Below are 25,322 nucleotides of genomic sequence, written 5' to 3'. Positions count from 1 at the left end.
TCACCGATTCTCATAAGCCTTCTATGAATTCTGCACAGGAGGCCAGAATTGGTTGCACATTGCAGCATAACAATGCAAACAGACTTGCAGCTGGTTCCATTTAGGCTTTTTACCTCTTCTCATATGAGCTCCCAGTTCAGGATTCAAGGGAGGTGTCTATCAGCCCACTCTCCCTTCACTGTTTTTATATTGGACTATATATATATATATTTGTTCTGTATCATGCTGTTGCCATCCTTGTTCAGATTTTAGGACAAGTGGTTAATTTTACTGCACCAATCTCAGATTCAGGACATCATATTTTCTTCTGACATTTAGCATAATGAGGAGGGACAAGGGCACTGGAGATAAGGCCTTGGCTGAAAGGAAGTAGGAGTGAGTGAGCATTTTTCTAGTTTAGGCATTCTGGGTGAATACAATGAACACAAATAGTACAATTTATTGGTAAAGTCATGAAGAAAGGGGAGGAATAAGACAGTAATAATTTTATGTTTGTAGGACACCATTGACCCAACTTCACGCTTCCAAGATTCACATTTATTTGTTTGTTTGTTTGTTTGTTTGTTTATGAACTCAAAAAGCCATTAGTTAGAATTGGATACATACAACATTTATTTTACATGCAATTCTGAGCAGGTTTACTTAAAATCAAACCTTATTGAGTTTAGTCTAATACACACTCTTAGGTAAGATTGCTCATACTTTTTCTACAAATTATTTAAACATGGGCATCCCAAATGTTCTTTATTCAACGCTATTATGTTGTTGAGAAAAGTGAGGGGTTTTTTCCCCCTAGAATTGTTAAATAACTGAGACACAGGGAATAAGATGCCTAATGGTAGCATAGGATTCCTTAGATATAGCAGCATTACCATCTTTCTGAAACAAGGTAAGATTGTACTCTTCGGGTTAAGGTAAACGTAAAGCTTTCCCTGCACATGAATGCTAGACATTCTTGACTCTAGGGGGCAGTCCTCATCTCAATTTCTAAGCCAAAGAGCCAGCGCTGTCTGAAGACGCCTCTGTGGTCATGTGCCCGGCATGACTAAAAGCCGAAGGCACACATAATGTTGTTACCTTCCCACCAAAGTGGTTCTTATTTTTCTACTTGCAATTTTTACGTGCTTTCTAACTGCTAGGTTGGCAGAAGCTGGGACAAGTAACAGGAGCTCACTCCATTATGCGGCACTAGGGATTCGAACTGCTGAACTGCTGACTTTCTGATCGACAAGCTCAGCATCTGAGCCACCGGGTCCCTCTTCAGGTTACTTAACTCCTAAATCCCCCTGTTTTGCTTATTTACCTTTAGTGCCCTTGAAAGAAAGCTGAGAAAAGAACTAATATATTGATAGTTTCATCTTTTATTAATCCTGGGAACACCGTTATTTGATTCCAACTTCTACATCTTCCATGTTCATAAGCTGCAGTGGATACCCTGGGCACACTTGCATTCTGTTTACTTACAAATGGTTTGTCATTGGATTAAGAGATGAAAAAAGAACTATGGAGGAATTTCAGCCTGAAGATGATTAGCTGTTGATAGACTTATAAGATGATTTTAAATAGGAATTGTTCCTAAACATAGCCTTAGGAATGTCCTATGTATACATGCTGCTCATGATTCTGAAATATGCATTCCAAAAGTTGTTTTGTCAGACTCTTAGTCCATGCACAAAGTTAGGCAGCCCCATCTATCTTAAGAGTTCCACTATTGACTACTGCGTTGAAACCTGTCCTTGGATCACTGTTTGAATACACTTTGTCCAAGGTATTTCATCTTCATTTGGAGCTTGTCAACATGTCCTCTTCTCTTTGATTATCTTTCACATATTTCCACCTCAGTAAGATGATTCCTTTTTAATTGAAGTCCCATGATATTGCCATTCTCTCTTTGCTGCTAACTGATGTAATAATAAACAGTTTGTGTATATACACCAAATTCACTCACAATCAAATGGGGGAGGGAATGCTGCCCTGATTATGTTAAATCAAAATGGCGGTATAAATGCAGTCCTTATAATGCAGAGATGTTATTTCTGTTGTTAGATATCTTTTGTGTTGAAAAATAACAATAGCTAGAGGAGCTGATATATGGTTTCACTTCTCTTAGCACATAAATGTTAGTCATGTTGAGCCATATTTTAATTTACTATAATGCACACAGAGAGAATTCAGTAGAGAGAATTCAGAGAGAATTCATGCTAAGCTTGGATTCCAACTATTAGTTGAAAAATATTGGAAAAGTAAAATATTAGGGACATATCCAAGTATTTCAGGAACACTAAAAGCTGTTTTATAACATCCAGACAAATTGCATATCACTGTTTCAAGGATGAACAATACCTAGAACCATAACTAGATCTACAAGTGTTTTGCATCAGATTAGCAAGTATTTCTGGTCCCTGAGTATTTAATCCTAATGATGAGAGAAATTATTCCATCTGCCCTAAAGTAACATTGCTAAAATGGTAAAATACTAGGGTAATCCAGAATAGATACTGTATTTTAAAAGGACTTTTGTTGAATTCTGAAAAAGTTGTTTCTTGGTTCAGAATTCTTTTGGGTATGTTTACATCTTTTGTAATAAATTCTAATTCTAAAACAAAGAAAATAGGTCCTGTCAGCTTCAGTATTTGAAATCGAAATCAATTGTGATCCGTTCTGATTTCTTCTCAATAAATTTCTCATCATCTGCTGATATATTATATATGCTGGTACGTTAAACCACATTTATATTACTGTAGAATTGCAGTAATGGGTCATCTTTGAAGATAGTTTGAAATTTTCCTTCCTTTATAATGTAAGTGATAGACTTTTGATTGGCGCTGTTGATTCAAACTGTGTTCCATTGTCTCAAATATCACATTGCCTGCAAGAGCTATAGAAAAGGATGCTGAGCTTTAGCATCAGAAGAGATTGCTTGGCCTTATCACTATTATCCTTTTTGTACATAGCTATGAGCTATGTTGCACCTTCTATGTGGACTCTAATCCTTATTTCTAGTTTTAGTGGACTGCTTTTTTACAAAACTAGAAATAAGGATTAGCTTTCAGCTTTATTATTTTGATTTGTATTTCTCTGAATATTTCAATGGCATAAAAATCAAAATAGATACAAGTTAATTGGGTAATTAATGAATAATTAGAACCAGTTTGGTCTAGTGGGCCGGATGCATCATGTGCTGGCCACGCTCATGCCCAGTTTAGCGAAAGGGGGAACTCCAGATACATCACGTGACCATGCCATGATGATGTGAGTTTGATACCCCTGGTCTAGTGGTACCAAGGCACTAAGCTAGAAACTAGAAGACTGTGATTCTAGTCCTACTTTAGCCATAAAAACTGGCTGGGTGATCTTGGTCCAGTCAATTTCTCTCAGCCCACAATGTCAGTCTTGAATGGTAAGCCTGTCAGACAATCTCTGTCACAACAAATGGATAGCCACTATGTTGATAAACAAAAAGCCAAATCCTGCACTTGTGAGAAAATGCTAGGAAAGTTTTTTTTAAAAAAAAAACTGATAAAGTAGTAAATATCCCAAGAACCACTCAAATTCCAAGCATAAATTTGAAATGCAAATCTATCTTCTGAATGAGTCATCCACCGAATATGTACATCAAGGACATCTTCTTACTCCGTTGTAAGAAACCATTAAATTGTCCAGCAGCAACAAACTTAAATACAATCATGAAAAATAAATAGTCAACATTTCAATATTGTGGAGCAGAAATTTTAAGGGGACACAGTGTAAAAATTAATAATTCTGAAGACATATAAAAGAAAGCAAAGTTCAGCCTTTTTAATAATTATCTATAATCATAGCAAAGGCATATAAAAATAATAACTTAACAAAAGGACACAATATTTGCTCACTTATTAATCTCTTCTATTTAAATTACTTATGTATTATTACTTTTAATATTGTTTCCATGGAGGAATGTATGTGAGAGTTGGAGATAAAATGAGACAGATGTAGTGACCATGGTTACTATGGGAGCTGTTTCCTTAGCAATGGCAAAGCAAGTCGTCAAAGCAATCAAATATTTCTTCCCTTTCTCGTTTTATTTGTTTTTACTCGTTTGCATAGACTGAACAGCAGTCAGTTTTTCAGAAAAGACTTACTTCAAAGTAGGTGAGTAAAAACAGATGGGCAATGGGTCATCTTTCACAACTGCCGCCTAGACATGAAGTTCAACAACGTTTGCATGATGACCAACCAACAATCAGTTTCTTTTCATGGTAGAATTTTGTCAACATTAACAGCATTGTTGCGCCTTATTAGTCATGCCATTTCCCAAAATTTCTGAAAACCACCCAGTTTAATTTAAACTTATTTTGTGTATTTTATATCTTCTGTGTTGGATGGCCCTTCTAAACATACAGTATGAAGAATGAATGCTGAAAAAGCTTCTTGGATGAGAAGTGAAATGCCTTCAAAGAAAAACTAGAAAGTCCAGTTGTTTCTTGAAAAGAATGGTTGCAGGATTTGGGTTTGGCTAATCTGTACTAGAGAGAAGCAACCTGGAATTAAAGAAAAACTTCCTAACAGTGAGAATAATTATCCATTCAAACAGCTTGCCTTCAGAAGTTGTGGGTGATTCATCACTGGAGGTTCTTAAGAAGAGACTGGATAGCCACTTGTCTGAAATGGTTTAGGGTCTCCTGCTTGAGCAGGGGGTTGGGCTAGAAGACCTCCCAAATCCCTTTTAACTCTATTCTAAATTAAATTAAATTAGCCAGTTTTGAAAACAGTGGCCTTTCAGCAACCTCTCAGCTGCATCTATTATTTATTTCTTTAAAGTCACCCCAAAGGAACTTTTTCAAGACAACTGGATTTTCTTTGTTTTTCCTTGAAGATGTTTCGTTTCTGATCCAAGAAGCTTCTTCAGTTCTGCTCTGTATGACTAAGAATGTCCACAGAATTTTATTTAAAGAACTTCATTTATTTAAAGAGCAAATTGAAGGCAGCTCATAAAATAAGCCAGTCCATGTTTGCAGGCTTGCTGTCTAAAAAATATGCAAAAAAAAGCAGAAAGATATGTGGAATGAAGATGGGCTAAGAGTTCCAGTGTCATTTCTTAAAATTCTCCAAAATTGCTAGCAGGAATGGACTTGTTTCTGAGAAAGGAGATTGCATCTGCTATTTCAGTAGTGCTGGTGAAATGACCTGCTTTGGATTTCCTTCTGGTTCTGAGGTTGTCTATTGGACACTGGATGGGTGAGGTTAGAAATAGGCAATTTTGGAAACTTCTAATATTGTCAACATAAGTTGAATTATATCTAGTTCTGCAAAATATCCTGTACTGGTGTCCTTGTCAAAAATAGTTCAAAGAAAAGAATGAAAGATAGCACCTGGAAACCAATCTGTTTCTGAACTGACCTTGCCCTACTCATGTATTATGTCTGACAAAAATTAATTAAAACTGCCAATTCATCAATTCCATATGGATGGAACAGGACATTATTTCCACATGTAAGCACAAATCATGATAACAAGTAAAATACAGGGTACAGATGCAATGTTCTGCATTTCCATGCCGATATTGCCTGGGCATGCAATAGCTCTCTTGGACAAAATGGCCTCCATTCACTCCTCTCTCCATATTAATCTCATTCCATCAATTCTTAGAGATGGATAGAAAATACTATTCTCAGTTTCATATCACTGACATGATGCCAGAAGATAAACGCGAAGATCATGGAAATGCTTACTAGAAAAAGAATCAGGATTTCTTCCACTGTGATAAAGTTACAACCTAAATATGCCCTCATTTAGATTTTGTCATATAGCAATAGCAATACCAATAGCACTTAGACATATACAGCTTTACAGTGCTTTACAGCCCTCTCTAAGTGGTTTACAGAGTCAGCATATTGCCCCCCAACAATTTGAGTTCTCATTTATCCACCTCGGAAGGATGGAAGGCTGTGTCAACCTTGAGCCTTGTAAGATTTGAACTGCCAAATTGCAGACAGCCGGCAGTCAGCAGAAGTAGCCTGCAGTACTGCACTCTAACCACTGTGCCGCCCTGGCTCTTATATCAGAGATCTATGTTAGAACTGGATAAAAACAACAGATTGTATTGAACATTATTAGGATCAAAAATAGTCTCCTTAAAAACCATAGATGCCTGTCAATGAGCTGTTTTGTTTTGTTTTTGCTATCCTTGGAATTTGTTTTACAGCCTTTATTTGCATTTGCATAAACAGAACAAGTCTTAGGTAAACTATCATAATATATAAATTATATTTTACTGAAGGAAATTTTATTAATAGAGATAAAAAAATTGCTAAAAGTAATCTTAAGAAAAATATTGAGAATGTCAAAATGCTGAATAAGTTCCCACTCTAGTGAGTTGTTTAAAAATATCTATTTTAGGAGAGACTGATATCTCTAGACTCTGTAGGTGTTATGAAACAGCAACAAATTATTAGTTACTTGTTGCTATTTTATTTCTACCAGGAATGAAGGGAATTTCTGGCTCATAGGCTGCTGACTTTGAACATGATGGATCTCGAATGAATACTGGTAAGATAAGTTCCTTTTCTTGCTTTGTTTTGTTTTGAGCAGCTACCTATTTATGGCTGATTTCAGTATACATGGTGTGTTCCCTAACAAATAAGATTTGTAGGACTGTTATGTCCTTTAGCAGGACTCTAGAATCTAGTTGTGAATGGTCCAACACTGGAAGTTTTTAAGATGATGTTGGATAACCATTTGTCTGAAGTAGTGTAGGGTTTCCTGCCTAAGCAGGGGGTCAGACTAGAAGACCTCCCAAGTCCCTTCCAACTCTGTTATTCTGTTCTATTCTATTCTAGTTTTAATCCAGTTAATATTTTCTCAAATCCAGAATTTGTCAACAAATCTCTTATAATATTGATTTATTGGCTTGTTGTTGCCTGGATCAAGACATCATATATGAAAAGCAGAATTGAATTTGAATTTATTAGATTTGTTAGCCGCACCCTCTCCACGAAGGGACTCGGGGCGGCGTACAATAAATAAAAACACATATTATACAACTAAAACATTTCACGGAGGAGGTGTCAAAATCGCATAGTACAATACATAAGAATAAGAGTACATTGCTACCAAACACCATATTTATTTATTTGTTAAACCTTAAAACTATTCTGCAAAATAACTTCATAGAACATAAAACATGGAATAATTGAGTTGGAAGGGATTTTGAAGATCTTCTAGCCAACCCCCTGCTTGAGCAGGAGACTCTCTACCATTTCAGATAAATAATTGTCCAGTCTCTTTTTGAAAGCCTCTAGGGATGGAGCATCCACAACTTCCAAAAACAAGTTGCTCCATTGGTTGATTGCCGTCACTGTCAGGAAATTTCTCCTTAGTTGTAAGCTGTTTATCTCCTTGATTGGTTTCCATTCATTGTTTCTTGTCTTGCCTTTCGGTGCTTTGGAAAAGCATGTATTAGTAATCTGTCCAAAGGGTCAAATTAAAGGATCACATTGCTGATTTACAGCATGATATGGGGTTGGGGGGACATGAGCTCGGGAGCCTGTTTTCACTGGCAGTACACTTGGGCCACCACAGATGCCCCTGACATGAGTGACATCAAGCTGGCCATGCTCACCTCAGCCCCGTCAAACACAACCCTGGTGCGGCCCTCAATAAAATCCAGTTTGACACCCCTGATCTACAGAGACAGAAGAGCTGCTTTATAATGTGACAGTGACACTGAGCAACTCAAGTGGGATGAATAAGTTCTTATATTTGAACCTGGCAAACTGATCTCTGATTGCCCTATGTCATTGGAATCCAAGAAAAGTTGGTTCCTGGTTGGTTCCTCATTTGGTACCAGTTCTGCTTTTGTTACTGCTGTAGCCTGGCTCAAAGACAGACCAATCATGAACTGGTGATCTTGTAGATACCACCCACAGCTGCTGGTAGTATGTCAGGGGAAAAAAAGAATACTAAAATCATGGCCATTCAGGTTGAAAGCTCATCACTGCTTAAAGTATCCATACTCTATATTCAACTCATTCACATATTAAACAAACATACCAAAGTAGTGTTACTTGTTTTTACTCGGTTTAACTATTTTTATTTGAGGGCTGTGTTGCAAATTTCCTAGGGAGTTGTGTACCTACTTAACCACTTTGCTGTTCATAAATATTGATATGTTTGCAACTCTGCAAACAACTTTTAAGCAACTCTGTTTTTACAAGAGCTTTTTTTTTAATCCTATGTTTGAGAAATATCACTAATAATATCATATCTTTAAATGAAAGGGGCTAATACCAAACATTGTAACAGACTTCTGGGCAGATTGGATGTCTTCCAACACATGTGAAAAACACCTGCACATAAATTGTTTTCCACCCCCTTGGGATCAATCTGAGTTGCCATAGTTCTGTGACACATAGCTTTTGTAGTTAGCTTTGCCTGGTATCAATTGAGGAAGACGTAAAGTGTTCATTACTAAAGATCAGATTGTTGTGTTATCACAGATTCTAGCAACATAGTTGAATTAGCTTGCTAAGTAGCACTTAGCCATAATTTCCTGTTGGTTGTACAGATTTTAATTAATTTTGCCAATTTGCAAATAAAAATTAAATGTAGTTGAAGCATTAAGGGGTTCACATTTTCAATAAATGGCCCTCAGTGATTTAACCACATGCCTCCTGTTAATAAAAGTGGGAATTACACAGCTAAATCACCCCCCACTGCTTTAGAAATGTACCCCCAAGGTATACAGATCAGATGCTGGATGTCAGATTCAACTTCTCTATTTTTCCCCTCGATTAAGGCTCCAGGAGAGTTTGCGGGTACAACTTTTTATTTAAAGAACGCATTTCTTCAAAAAGAAAATAATGGAATGGGACTAAGAAGACAGAAATACCTTTTAATTATAAGAGGACGTCCTCCAAACATCTTTTTACTTAGGTTGTATTTTAACTCCTTTGGCACTTATTCCAAATTTGCCCTTCTCAAATAAGAGTTTTGCTTAGTTTCAGAAAAAAGCAGGACTCCGTGAAATAGCAAGTTACTAAAACCGATGTTAAAGTAAATTAGGCTTCATACATAGCACTGCTTCATTGTAGAATTAATAAAACAGCTGGAAAGATGCTGAACAGCTGGTCAGGGTAAGCTTTATTTAGAATGCTATGGTTCAGGCCAAACTCAGAGCATTGAGACAAATAGTATACTGTATTTATATACTTAAAGTCCTTTATTACATTGGTTTAGGCATCTGCAGAAACTTCATTTTGTACACAGTTGAACATGCTCAGTACAGTAAAAATTCTGAAAATGTTAAGTTCTTATTAGGCATTTACAAAATTACGTAGAAATATAGAAAACTTACTGCAGAAAAAGCCCCAATGGTGTCAAGTCTGTCCTTGAATTTTTTGTTTTCTTTAAATTTATTTATTATATTTTAATCATTATTTTTTATTTTATATTGTTATTTTTGTTAATTGTTTGTTGGAGGATAAACATGTGTTTATCCCAAGCATGTTTAAACTCAGTTACTGATGAATGACCCACTACTGATGAATGACCCACTACCGCCCCGAGTCCTTCGGGAGAGGGTTGCGGCTAATCAAATAAAATTATTATTCAAAATTATTACCTCTGCTGAAAGTCTGTTCCAAGCGTCCACTACTCTTACTATGAAGTAAAAAGGTAAAGGTTCCCCTTGTACCTATGTGCTAGTCGTTCCTGACTCTAAGGGCGGTACTCATCTCTGTTTCAAAGCCGAAGAGCCAGCGCTGTCCAAAGATGTCTCTGTGGTTATGTGGACAGCATGACTAGATGTTGAAGGCACACGGAACGTTGTTACCTTCCCACCAAAGATGGTCCCTATTTTTCTACTTGCATTTTACATGCTTTCAAACTGCTAGATTGGCAGAAGCTGGGACAAGTAACAGGAGCCCACTCTGTTATGTGGCACTAGGGATTCAAACCGCCAAACTGCAGACCTTTCTGATCAACAAGCTCAGCATCAAAGCCACTGAGCTGCCCCATCCCCTTTACTACTATGAAGTAGTACTTTCTAATATTATTTTTGAACTTCCCTCCTATCAATTTGAGGTTATGCCCCTGTGTTCTTGATTTTTGCTTAGTCATGAAAATGCTGCTTTCTAGAACCTTCCTCACAGCCTTAATATGTGTAAAGATTTCAATCATGTCCTCCCCTTTCCCTTCTGTTCTCCAGGCTGTACATATTCAGTTCCTCAAATATCTCCTGATATATTTTGTCTCTCAGAGCCTGCACTATTTTTGTTGCCACTCTCTGGATTCGCTCAGTCTTATCAATATCCTTATTTAAGAAAGATCTCCAGAACTGGACACAGTGTTCCAAAAGGGGTTTGACTAAACTCCTACATGGTGGGATGAGAACCTCCTTTTACCTGCTGATGATTTCCCTCTAGTGATGCATCCCAGAAGTTTGTTTAGCCTTCAAAGCTGCCTGGCCTCACTGTTTACACATTTTGCAATCATCTGTTATGAGCATTCCTAAATCCCTTTCTTCTGTTGCTCTGTCTAACACCTATCCGCAATACTGTACCTTGCCAGAAGAGTCTTTGATTTAACATTTAGAAACATCGAGCCACAGCGGTGGTGGGTTTCCAATATTTTTACTACCGGTTTGCTTGAGCGCACATACACACACACATGCAACGCTTCTGCACAGAAGCATCCAGGTGGGTGGGCGGAACCTCCTGCCACTGCTACTACCGGTTCGCCAGGCTAAACTGGGAGCAACCCACTTCTGAACCACAGGGTATAATTTTGAACAATTTTTTTAGCAATGCTAAATCGTTTTTGATGTTTTGAATACCCGCAGGAAAATCACACCTTTGTGTCATCAGCAAAAAGGCAAACATTATCTAGCAAGCCTTCTGTCATGTCATTCACAAACACATTGAATAGAAGAGGATCTAGAACTGAGACTTGTGCTATACTGCTTGCGACTACTCTCTGTTCAGGGAATGCTCCATTTAAAGTTACACACTGGGACCTATACCCTGAGCCAATTTCCTAGCCACTGGACCACCCAGTGGTTAAGTCCTAGCCTGTACAACTTTTTTTATTAGCTCATTGGCACATAGACTCACACAGACACACACACAGATCACCCAAAGTCGATTCCCTTTGTGTATTGTTTGCGACCTGTCAAACCCTAATGTTATTTCAAGCAAGCATTTTATTTTATCTCAAACCCCACATTTTTATCTGGTAATGGAAGAAAATAAGTTTTTGCTTCCTTATTTCTTTGTGGCCTACAACATCGTCTTTGTTTCTTTGTGAAGTTACCTTTGTTCCCTACAGTCTCAGAATTTGAAAAAAAAGGGGGGGGACTAAGTGCAAAAACATTTGCTTGCAAAAAAAAAGTTTACTAAAACAGCCCTTCAAGTTTAAAAGAAATAATAACATTTACAAAAGAAGTGTTATAAAGAAGATTTATTCAACAGATTGCTCTACCCGTACATTCCACTTCTCTGCAATGAGAAATTTTTGGTTTCCTGTGTTTAACCAGGATTTAGTTTCCTTGAAACAGTCATTGAAGATTTAAGATGTTTCTGCAATATACAGGGTGTACCAAAAGTCAGGCTCCATTGACCATTTATTATTTCAATTACACAAAATAATTCAAATTGGTTGCCATTTTCTTCTAAACACTTCCTTGCAAATTTGACGCATAACCTTTGAACATTTCTATGTATAGTAACATTTTCTCTGATTTTCTTTTTTATAAAATTAATAAAACATGTTGGGATTTGCCTATGGGCTTTGACTTTTGGTGCACTCTGTGTACCATTGTGTTTGTGTGTGTGTGTGTGTGTGTGTGTACACACTCATAAATTAGCTAAGATTAAAGGTTCACAGCATTAACTTTGAAGATCATAGATCAGGTTTCTGAAGGAATCCATAATGTGGATTGTTTGATGGAAAGTGGGGGGAGCACTGTCCCTTTTCCACTGATATTCTGTTTGAATTGTGCCCCCCCCCAAAAAAGAGGACAGAGGCTTCATTGCTTCCACATCTTTTAAAGCACTTGAAGCCAGTTTCCTTACAGTTATTCATGTAGATTTTAGTAGTTCCCTTTAAAAAGTTAAACAAGAGTGATGAATTGTAGCGCCTATCTTTCCTTAGAAAATTTTAGCTTAAAAACAACAACAACCACACCATCAAGAAGTAATCAGCTATTCATTGCTGTGTGTCAGGTCTTAAAGAGACATTATTCTTGAGGGTGTCCATATGAGATACTTCTAAAAAATATTAAGAATTTCAGAATCAAAGAATTAGAAACTTTTCTGTAGAATTATATAACCAATATGCAACCTAGGTTGATGGATTTTTTGTGTGACTTGTACCTGTATTCAAAGGGATGGAATATATTTGAGGACCAAGGGTGCAATGAAAAGGGGGAATTTTGGAAAGAGTGTTATTTTTCCATTTGGGAGCTAGAGAAGATTGAGATAAGGTAAACCTATCTGGCATTCTTTATTGTTTAGTTTACTGTCAAAGAATGGGGAAATGTGCTGCCAATTTTCAGTGATTTGCCACAGAAAGTTGATGCATAAGACAGCAATGCCTGCCTAGCCAGGGTCTCTGCCCTGCTTTCTGCATTCATTTCAGTGTCTCCAAAATAATTTCAGACACTGAAAGAAAGATGTTTAGGTCAGGAGTTAGAGGTTGCTCCAAATATGCCCCTCTGCTTCCTGACCATTCCTATTTTCAGGTAAGTGTAATAGTTGAATAGGGGCACCTGTGTGGGTAGCTATTTACAATACTGTTTGCAAACTACATGGATACCAGGATGTTTGTTTTATATTTCATAATGGGACTTCTTTCCTGTAAACTGTACTGGTAAAGCTTATTACATTGTAAGCTGAGGCTATAAGGGTAAAGCTGCTTTTCTACTGACATTTCTTCAGTTAATTACTTAGATGTCACGGAGCTCTTAGCTGTCCAGTCATAATGATCAGTAACCATTCTCATCTGTAGCATATATTGTATGTATGTATGTATATGTGTGTGTGTGTGTATATACATACATACATACACATACACACGCACACATACATACATACACCCTGTTTCCCTGAAAATAAGACCTTCCCAGATAATAAGCCCAATCGGGCTTTTTGAATGCATGCGCTAAAATAATACCTCCCCGAAAATAAGCCCTCCCTGAAAATATTGCAGCACAGCAGCAGCCATGAGGTGACCATGCTCGCCGCCTCCTGCACCTCAAAAATAATAAGATATCCCCAAAAATAAGGACAAATTCTTATTTCGGGGGTCAAAAGAATATAAGACCCTGTCTTATTTTCGGGAAAACACAGTGTGTGTGTGTGTGTGTGTGTGTGTGTGTTTGCACACGCACGCACACACACACACACACTGTGTTTCCCCGAAAAAAATATATATTTTTAAAACATAGGTGCATTGATCCTATTGAAAGATATATTTTAAAAATGTATATAATCTGGATAGAAACTATAAGTCATTATGTCAATTAAATATTTCATAGTGTTTTACTGTAACTTAGGAGTTAAATTCCCAGTGTTATTTTTCTCCCCAAAGATAAAGCCAACTTTTTAAAGTTTGACATCTTTCTTTGATGTTTGATCATTTAAAAACATGGATATTTTAGCAACAGTTGAGCCATATCTTTATCTGACATTTTGTTTTTCATCCGTTACTACTGAGTACGCTTCACTAAACCTAGATCAATATCTTAATTTGATGTGATACTCAGGAAAGGAACATAGTATATGTATGCCTGACTGATTCAATTATCAGCTTGGAAAGAATGGATCCAACTGATCTCATACCCAACAGAACTTTAATGGACGTCACTCAAATCCTGACTTCTACACTTTGGAGAAAGGAGTTGCTGTAACCTCATTGTGAAGCCTCATCTATTTTTGAACTTCTCTTAGAACAGGGAGAATAATCTCAGGGTAGAAGCTGTCCTATCCATAGAGAATTTGGGGCACAGCAGCATGGATGGGCTGGCCACCCATTCATACCCATCCATCTTCACCCACCCATTGCAATTCGAAGACTTAAGAATGATGAATCTTTGCCTAAAACAGTGGTGGCGAATTTTTTAGGCTCCATGTTTCAAAAACTCAGAAAATGCCTAACTTGACTCTACTGGCGGGGCACCCCTCCCTGCTTCAGAACAAAAGAGAAACAATCTCTCTCCCCACCTCGACCTCATTTAAGCTACCCTGTACCGAAGCATTCTGAAGGTGGATCTGAAGTAGAACCCCGGGCCTTGACTTCAGCCCTAGTACCATTGCTACCTCTCAAAAAGACCAGCTTGCACTACTCCCCAAGGAGCGCAAGCCTTGTCAATGAGCATGATTGCCCCGTGTCTCAACGTTCCCTAGGATTTGTCCTGCACAGCTTACCTGCACAGCTTACCTTGTTCTCTTTCTATTGACCCATATGAGGCTTCAAGGTGTATGAGACCTATGTTCATGAGCTTTGGAGAATGCTTTTCTGCAGCCTCTGGAAACGATGTGAAAGCGTGCCCCATTATTACACTATTTTCTGTGGCTTCAGAGGCCACACAAGAGCACGTCCCACTCTCACACAGCTTCCGCAGGTAAAAATCAGGTAAGAATCCTTTTGAGAACAGTTGTTGTCAGATATTGGTGAACAGTGTCACGCCTCCCCCAAATGTAATGTATTGTAGTAATGCATGTCATACTCTCACAATGTCAACTCGCAAAGCATCCCTGGCCTTTTCTCGAGTTGCCGTAGGGGGCAACTGATGGAGCAGCATGGCAGCCACAACCAGAAGCACATTCCATGCATATCTTTCTCAAGGTTGTCTCCCAGGTTACCTGCAACAGCCAGAGGGGTGTGATCTCTACAGCCCACAAAAGTGCTCCGTTGGAGAATGTGATTTATGACACACCCTGAGGGGGAGGGGGGAAACAGGATCATATTTGAGCTATAAATTACTTGGGGTCAGAGTTGGCTTCACTTAGGTACATGCCAACATGTTGCTCCTAATAAATAACTGGATTTCTTTTGAAACTTGGCTTGATGCTCATGATTTAATTAGGGCATCCGTTGGAACCCTGACACACGGGCCTAAAGTCTTGAGTTGCAGTGGGTGAAGATAAATGGGTGCAAATGGGTGAGGCTTTGCTCCAGAGCCAACCCTTTCTGTCTGCTTTCCTCCAATCACTTTCCGTAAACATCTTTTTGTTCTTCTTGCATTGTTTTCTTCTAAGCTCTTTATTGATTGCAACAATTTTTTTTCTTTCCTAAAAAAAATGCCAAAATACATCCAAACAATCCAAACAAAACATCAACACTTAGAAGCAAGTAAACAAGCTCAGCAAGAATGAGCAGCCCAGAGAAACCTCACCCTCCAATTAACAACATTTCATAAACATGACCTCCAGATAGTCTCGTGGGGGTGGGGTGGGGTGAGAAGTTGGATAAATGGGGGGAAATGTGCAATGCTCGTTTATTTTTTTACTTTGCGGACATATCTTTAAAAATGTAATCCTTTACCAGCCAAAGAGGGATTTCTGAACAAAAAGGTTTTCTTTTGTTGTCCTAAACAATGGCCCTACGAGGTAGGTTGGGGCAGATTGTGATGTGCAAACTCACCCAGCCAGCTCGCTGAAGCAGCTACATCTTCACAGGCGGTCTGGAGAAGCTGCCTTCAGCTCGTAATTTCAAAATTCCAACAGCAAAGCTCATCAAACTGGGAACTAAGCAAAACAGCCACATTCCATATTTAGAGTTGATTTGTTTGGGGAGAGAAGACGGGGGGGGAGGTTCCCTTCGAGGGCTTCCCGTGACAAGCCTATAATGAAATTTATCTCTTTATTAAGTCTCCCCCATTAATTTATTAGCTCCTATTTGTTTGCTGCTAATGCACCGCTAAATCAAATTCGTCAGTGAGGGGAAATGCAAGTTTACCTTTTGTCTCTTTCAATTACCATTTGCTAATTTAAAGATTTGTCTTAACTAAGTTAGCATGCTTCTTCTTTGCCGAACTGCTGCAATTATTTCGGGAGGTGGGGTTTGCAATGCCAACTGATATGATAAACAATATTTATGCTGTGCTGTAAAACAGTTTATAACTTTCTTTTAATTGCCGCTTCAGTCTTTAAAACCAGAGCTCAGCACTTCAATAATAAGCGTATTAATTTGTTGTGCGTTTAAGTTCTTACAAAGAGAGACAAGCATTAATTTTGTTTAGTTAAAACAAGCTTTGCTTTTGAACAGCAGGTGGTAATTGAAAGAAAACAAGGCCTCATTAGAGTAGCGTCTGGTGGCTCATGATACAAATATAGCACACTACAAAACCCAAACACAAGAGCCCTGAAATAAAGTGGTCATCATCTAATTAACAGAACATGTTTTAATTACCGGGTAAACTATGCAGCTCAGTGTGTCAATTTAACTGATGTACTAAGTGCCAGTTTACAATATCAGAAACAGACAAATAATTGGAATCTAATTACATCCAGGTCTATTGCACACCAGTGCCTCAAGCCCATCTTAATAAACAAGTTTTTACATCAAACCATGAATAGCAAATACAGCCGTGCTGTTAATTGCTACATTGTGATATTGGGACTTTGCCAGCTTTGACTATTAAAATAAGCTCTTGTGCGGATTTCAGTTCCTCTGCTACGCTTTAATTAGAATCAAATGAGAGGCAGAGATCGGGCTGTATTACTGCAATTCAATATATGTAAATAAGATAACTGGCTAATCTTTTTATTTTATTTCTGAGCCTCTGTGCAATAGGAGGTTTAGTTATGGTAATAGGTTATTGCTTTGCAAATGAAGAGGGACTTACACTGCGAAATAAATCAAGGAACACAGGAACATTTTAGGAGGGTGAAAGAAGCCATGCCAACCAAATGACAGGCTAAAAAATAAAAAATTCAAAATATGAAATAATATTGATGAGCATTTTTGCTATTTCCATCATGTGAGAACTTAAAGTCAACCCCCGGTCAGAAATTGTTTGAAAATTCAAAACAGATCAAGTGAAACATTTTCTGAAACAATCCATTGTTTGTTAGCTTCTTAGGTTCAACACAAGACGTGTTGAACATCATTTGCAGTGGTGAATTACCTTTAAGAGGAGAAAGTGGCATTAAAGAGAATGACAGTGTAACAGGAATGGCTATTTATGCTATTTTCTCACACTGTTATGTGAAGAATGGTAGGTGATAGGTCATATGACATAACCATGCTAGTCCTAATCCTTCTCTACTAGTATAGTCTGGATATTTTCAGAGAGGTCTTAAAAATGAGTGTAGAGAAATGTATATAGAATGAGTACATCAATAGCTACTAATCTTCCTGTTCAGAGGTGAATGTTGTTCTGAATGTTGTTGAGAATGGAACAAGCATGGAGCAGCACATTGGCTTCATGGTCTATCTGTGGTCAGTCAGAAGCTAACTAACTGTTAGCTGTTATGAGTCTAGTACTCTAGCTCGTAATAAATTGTTATGGGTAGGCACAGATACTATGAGTCTAGTACTCTACTATAGTAGATCATGAAGCCAATATGCTGCTCCATACTTGTTCCATTCTCAACAACATTCAGAACCACCTCCTCTGAACAGGAAGATTAGTAGTAACTCATTCTCATTTCTCTACACCCATCTTTGGGGAAAGGTTTATCACAATGCAAGTTCCATCCTTTCAAAACTGCACTGGCACATTGCAGGAAAGTATGTGTTTGCCAGAGCTTCAGTTTCAAGTCTTGCAATGCATATATTATTGTCTCTTTATTCCTCTGTGAATGTCTCTAATGATATTGTCTACCGCAGGGGTGTCCAAACTTGGCAACTTTAAGACTTGTGGACTTCAACTCCCAGAATTCCCCAGCCAGCTCTGGCTGGGGAATTCTGGGAGTTGAAGTCCACAAGTCTTAAAGTTGCCAAGTTTGGACACCCCTGGTCTACTGAACTAGTCCAGGAGAACTTTTGCATTGTTTATTAAATATTTAATAAATATTTAATTTATTTATTTTAATGTACATAGCCCAGAGTTCCTTTATGAGGGAAAGTGCAGTTCTTAAATAGGGTTAAAATATGACCCTGTACATTTGATCCAGTGGTGGGATTCAAATTTTTTTACTACTGGTTCTTTGGGCATGGCTTGGTGGGGATGGCTTGGTAGAGATGGTATGGCTTGGTGGGCAAGGCAGGGAAAGGACTGTAAAATCTCCATTCCCACCCCACTCCAGGGGAAGGATATTACAAAATCCCCATTCCCTCCCAATCAACTGGGACTCAGGAGGCAGAGAATAGATGGGGGCGGGACCAGTCAGAGGTGGTATTTACGGTTCTACGAACTAATCAAAATTTCCCCTACCGGTTCTCCAGAACTGGTCAGAACCCGCTGAATACCACCTCTGATTTGATCACTTTTCTTATCAAGTTTAACCGGTGGCAACATTTACAGCCGGAATATAGCAAAAACATTAGGGCAAAACTACATGTTATCAATTAGATATCATATAGCTGACTTCTCTGTCCAGAATTAAAATAATTGCAGAGGAGTGTAGCAGTGGTGGCTTCCGGATTCCGGTGCAACCGGTACAGTGCGATGGAGCCAGGCATCCACCACATGAACATGTGCAGCACGCTTGCATATGTGCGCAGTGCACGCATGTGTCCTTACCTCCTGCGATGCTCTGTGATGCCTCCACGATGCTCCAGCTGCTGGCGGAGCATCGCCCAGGTGCCGTATGCTCCATGTGCATGCACGGAAGCACCGAAGAGTTCAAATACAGGTAAGGAGGGTAGGCGGGTAGGCGGGTGGGTGGGCCCTCTGGAGCATCATATCGGAACGGTACCTGATGCTCCCGGCAGGCACCAGTACGCCCGTTCCAGGGCGTACCACCTGCAACCCACTTTTCCCTCATACTTTAGAACCTTCGACTTCAATTTCCCTCATACTTTAGAACCATAAAATCATGGTGTCCCATGAAATGGAAAAAGTCATTTAGATTGTCAATTCTAGTTCTCCAATCAGTGTGAGAATCTGAATTAAGTATCCCAGACACATAAACTATCTAGGCCTGATTTTAACACACCAATAAAAGTAAATCATTACCCCTTTCAGTAACTGGTTCCACTGTGAAACTGCCCTTACCTTTTTTAACCTTCAAGCAAAAGCTGTTTTCCTACTGTAATTTAAATATATTATTCTGTCTCACACTCTGCAATAGAAGGGAATAGGTCTTGACCTTCTTTTATGTTATGTCCTTTTAGGTATTGCAAAATGCTATCACAGTTCTCTTAACTTTTCTCAAGACTAAACATAGCCACTTCTTCAATCTTTCTTATTATGATCATCTTCTGACCTAGTCAAAAGATTGGACCTGCTGTAACTTCTCTGAATCCTTCTGAAAGCATTGGACACGTTATATTAACGAAAACAGTACATTTATGATTTATTTTTATTTATTACATTTAATAGAGCTGTTCAAGTTCAGATTCATGCCCACTCCAGCATAGCATGGAATGATTACTTTAAAACTGCACTTGCTTCTCCCCCCGCCTTCTACTCTGGGCTCATATTCAGTTTGTAAACCTACTACTTTCCACACAAGTGTTATTATGAAGCCAGGTGAACTCAACCTAGATCTATGTATTTGATTTTTGTTTCCTAAGCGAAGGACTTGGCACTTGCCTGTTGTTAAATTTAATTGCGTTATTTTCAGCCCATCAAGATCATTTTGAATTTTATTTCTATTTTCCAAGATATTAGCCATTCTGTTCAATTTTGTGTTATCTGCAAAGCTGATCAGCATTCAGTCCATCTCTTCATCTAAATGAGTGATCGGAATATAGAAGAGCAGAGGACCAAGGACTGATCCTTGTAGCACCCCACTCTAGACCTCTTCCTAATTTGATGAAGAAATACTGATGAGCACTCTTTGAGTATGTATGATTTTTGAGGCAGCTAATTGTCATGCCATTCAGCCCACACTCAACTAGCTTGCTAATCAGCATGTCATGAGGTACTCTGTCAAATGCTTTGCTGACCAGCAGATGTCTACAGCAGTCTCATAGTCTGTTAAATATGTTACGCTATCAAAAATGACATAAGTTTAGTCTGGCATGATTTATTCTTCATAAATCCATACCAACTTTTGGAAATTATCACTTTGTCTGCAAGGTGCTTGCAAATCAGTCTATTATTGGCTGTAGATGTTCCCATTTTGGTTGGAGAATCAAAACAGGAGTTACCTAATATTTATCTTTTCTTTGTTACTTAGTACCTTCTTCAAGAGCAGCTGACATATCAAATCTGGGGGGGGGGGGGAGTAGAATATATGGTTTTGGAAAACGAAACATTTTCAATTGAAGGGTTAAGCTTTCTTGTGGTCTCAGTCTGAATTGGGGTTCCTTGCTATACTTGCTCTATAGCAGAGGTGTCAAACTCGATTTCACTGAGAGCCGCATCAGGGTTGTGTTTGACCTTGGGGGGCCAGGGTGGGCATGGCCAGGTTGGGCATGGCCGGTTCAACATCATTTGTGTTGGGGGCACCTGTGGTGGCCTGAGCATTCTGCCAATGAAGGCAGGCTCCCAAGCTCCATTTTCAACTGCAATGACCTCCTGCAACCCTCTGCCAATGAAAATGGAGCTCAGGAAGGTCCTATGCAGCCCTCCCAAGCTCTGTTTTTGCTGGCAGAGGCACAGTGGGCCGGACCTTTGCTGTTTCCAGGTTGGCCCCGTGGTCCAGGTCTATACCCCGCTCTATAGTACATAGAAGCAGAAGGATCAGCTGTACAGTATATGACTCAATTAATGCAATGTGTTCTCTCAAATGCAAATTTTCATGTCTGCCACTGAGGACTAACTCATTAGCTCACATGCCAGAGCATCAAAACTTTTTTCATGCATTATTACAAAAGTATTTGGCATGTCAAAAAGGAAGATAATTATACTCATAATTAAACACATTTAATTTATGATTATTATTTTTAAAAGTTTACCATTAAACAGATCCACGAGCAAGAAACAACAAAATAGCCATTTCACTTTGGCCACTTAACTGGCAACTTTTTTCATTAACCAGAATGCAAAAATTTGATTACTGGGTTCATTTATTTTAATCATAGCACAGAGGATTAGATAATTTAAAATACCTATCTCATAATCAGCTGTCCTTTCTGAACATTGAGATCTTTCACTTTTGGTCTTTCCTCATTGCTATCCCTTCTTTCCTCTTTCTTTGCCTGGAGCATCCTTCCTTCCTTCCTCCCTCCCTCCCTTGAGCAGTTCCATCTCAAGCCAACTTCTCTGACCAAGTATCAGCTCTGTACTCTCTCTGCCCCAGAAAGCAGAAACAACTCTATGCTCCTCTTCCATAGGAGGACTGCACTGCTTGGTAGGAGAGGCCTTGGAGAGTCAACTGCACAAACCACCTGACCAGAGTCACTATTTCCAGAAGTCTAGCTACTTAGTTCTAGATAAGGTGCCACAGCTACCACCAACATACAGTTCCACTCCTTGAATATCCCGTGGTTAGAACATGGAATGCTGGCATTGCTAAACCCTATGCTTATATAATATTCCTCTAGGCTGTTATGATCTCTGAATTGGGGATTTGAGACCCCTAGTTTAAGATGCTGTTATATTGTAAAGCCTAATTAATATTATTAAAAGAGTTACCAAGATACAAAGATGACACAAGAATAGTTACCAGTTAAGAAAAGAGCATGGTTTACTTTGTGGAGGGAAAAAAAGAGTGTTGTAATTGGACACAATGTTCCATAATTTGTAATGTTTATTTATATTATTATGTGGTTTATTGTTTCTATTTTTGGAAGGTAGCATTATTTATATGCTGTAAGGAAGACTACACTGCTAATGTAAAGGAATATATCAAAGCCGTAGGAAACACTATTTAAGATCTTTTTGATCTGTGAATTTTACAACTTCATCCATAGTCACTGCACTAGACTACACAGCAAGATAATGTACATCTTTTCCATTCTCTGGCATTAGGAGCTGATCCAGAATATCCTATGAGACATTGCAAGTATGGAATGACAGTGTTGCCAAAATCTTTCATTGTAGATATAGCTGATAGGATCATTGAGAATGCAGGAAGTTTCTGCTCAATAGATAAAATAATAAGATGGCTTAACTGTTCTTGCTTACATATGCTTGCAATGTGTGATGAGTATTAACTTGTTGTTGCCATAATTATTATAAGAATGAAAATAGATAGATAAAAGCAATTATAGGCCTAAACATACATTATTGAACATTAAAGTGTGTATGTGTTTTGTTTTGTGGTGGTTTTGGGGGCAAATCTCATATAATATGAAAAGTTAATGTTTCATGTGATTCATGTTTTTTTTCCATTATTTAGAACGATACATGAAATCCCTCATGTGACTCAACTAGTATGTGACTTTTGCTTTAAAGCACTTCTGATTGCTTATATCAAAACTTAGAAAATCTGAAAAAAATGCATAGTTATAGGGAAATAGTTTTTCTCAGTGTCCTTGCCCCTCAACCCTTTAGAATGTTTAGGTTTAGAATGGGATTCACCAATGATCAACAATTAAAAATAAGTATATCATATATCATTATGCATTAAAAGCAATAGATAATCCAAAAACAACGTATCATTTTGTCATCAAAATATCTGTGAAAAATATAGATATTCTATGGGGGAAAGATTACAATGTAATAGTAAGTTTTTTTCATTCTTCTTAACACAAGTTAAAGACAGGTTGAATTATTACAGAGAGGAAATTCCATATTGGTTCGGGTCATTACTAAGATGCCCAGGCTTTGGAAATTCCAGGTGGCCTCCTTGCAAAACAGGCTTGCAATTAATCATAGCTCCCATGATATAATGTATATGGAAACCCATTCCTTCAAGTACTGTAGGTGGAACCACTTAGGGATTTATGTTACCAACTCCTTGAATTTATCTTGGAAATCTACCAGGAGCCAGAGCAATTCAAGCCAGAACACACTAAGTGCCCCGACCTAATTTTGGACATTGCATTTTGGATCAGTTGCAATTTTTGGATTTACTTCCAGTTCATTTGCACAAAGAATGGATTGCAATGTCCTAAACAGCAGATACCCAGTGCATAGATAATGTCCCAATAGTGCTTTTTCAAGAGGCAACAGGACTTACTTTGATTTTCCTTGAAGACATTTCACTTCTCATCCAAAAAGCTTTTTCAGAATTGAAGAAGCTTCTTGGATGAGAAGTAAAATGTCTTCAAGGAAAAACAAAGGAAGTCCAGTTGCCTCTTGAAAAAGCACCTTTGGGAAAACCTTGACCTGATTGACTGAGAATATACACGGATGTGCATATGGTACCCAGATCAGACTTCCCTCACAATGAATGTAATTTCTTGCACATGAGTAACTGGAAATCAACACCCACTTGCTGACCTGTTCACTCCAGGTAGAAACACAAAGAGCACTCTCATTTTATAAATCTCCTTCTGGCAAGTGCAAGGAAGTCCCTGCAGTTAGGCTGAGATGTGTCCAACCAGCCATTCATGTGACTTGAGTGGACTGAGTTTTAATCTGTTGGATTGTGTAAAAACTACTTTAGTAATTTTCTGTTAGAATACGATATTGATGGCTATATTTCTCCCAATGATCTTTATATAACCAGCATTGCTTCTGATGGGCAGAGGGAAAAAAGTATAACAATCCCTGAGAGAGCAGGATTGGAAGCTTTGCCCACTGTTGTTCCTATGTTATGATATTTGGGTCCCCTGCCCTTTTTTATATTTAAAAATGTAAAATTTGGCTTAGCAAAAGTTTTGATGGCAAGAAAACAGAAACTTTTACCACCAAACGGCTACAGAATAGAGCAGGGGTGTCAAACTCGTGGCATCACATTGGCGTGTGATGCCGCGACAATGTGGGACTTTCCCCCCTTTTGCTAAAATGGGAGTGGGCGTGGCCAGCTTGTGACTCATCCAGCCCATGGGCTGTGAGTTTGACACCCCTGGAAGAGAGACTGAGGGATTCTATATGAAGCAATTGTCCATAAATAACAATAACATTAAATGAACAAATGAGATACTTGGATTTCCACATGGTAATTGATCAAATGGTGGTGAAAAGAAGCACGAGGCTATTATCTACAAGCAATTTATACATCAAAGCCAGTCCAATGGGGCAGCCCTATTCTGTGGGTGTTATGCAGAATACTTCGTAAACATGTTCAAAATCACGTGTTAATGTCTTATTGAAACTGTACCACAGATGTCACCAACTGGATGGAAAAGTTTAAGTTCAAATATACTCTGAAGTTCACACAGACACAGACAGGCACAGACACAAACACACATACACCAGCGGAGGGTTCCAGCAGGCACTACTGCCAGTTTGCTTGTATGCGTGCCCTGCACGCGCATGCACAGTGCTATTAAAATTGTTCTGCGCATGCATGGAACTGAAAAACAAGATGGAGGCACATATGGCGTCTCCCAGGGAACTAGTTCAGGGTCCAAACCAGTAGGAACCCACCACCGATACACACACATCATGTATCCAAAAGTAAATTATGCAAATTGTTAATTTAAGAAGCTTCATCTTTTGATGAACCTTTTTTCTTTTTGTTTTTAATACATAAAAATATATTACCAAGCCAAATCAGTCAGGGGGCCACCCTCATCATTAGCATTCCTGGTCCATAATCTACTGATCCAGTGTGGATTGTAAGCAGATGTTTTTTGTGTCTCCTGTCTTGGGCAGACAGAAAGTGGATGCCTTAAATCACCCAGCCAGCTTCCATGCCAACAGAACTACTTTAACTTAGTCCAGCACCTTAACCAGTACACAACCCTGCACACTTTTGTCTCTCTTTCCTTCCCTCTTCCCTTCCTCCTCTCTTTTTTTGTACCTTGGATAAATTACACAAAGTCTCAGGTAGCTTGTATCAGGTTTCTCACTTGTTTAGATAGACCTGGGAACTGGGTATGTCTAGTTTAATAGAAAGAAGGACTAGGGGAGACATGATAGCAGTGTTTCAATATCTCAGGGGTTGCCACAAAGAAGAGGGAGTCAAACTATTCTCTAAAGCACCTGAAGGTAAAACAAGAAGCAATGGGTGGAAACTAATCAAGGAGAGAAGCAACTTAGAACTGAGGAGAAACTTCCTGACAGTTAGAACAATTAATCAGTGGAACAGCTTGCCTCCAGAAGTTGTGAATGCCCCAACACTGGAAGTCTTTAAGAAGATTATTGGATAGCCATTTGTCTGAAACGGTATAGGGTTTCCTGCCTAGGCAGGGGGTTGGACTAGAAGACCTCCAAGGTCCCTTCCAACTCTGCT

Source organism: Natrix helvetica (assembly GCF_964273705.1).
Source record: "Natrix helvetica genome assembly, chromosome: 1".
Lineage (NCBI taxonomy): Eukaryota > Metazoa > Chordata > Lepidosauria > Squamata > Natricidae > Natrix > Natrix helvetica.
Note: the sequence above shows the minus strand (reverse complement) of the source record.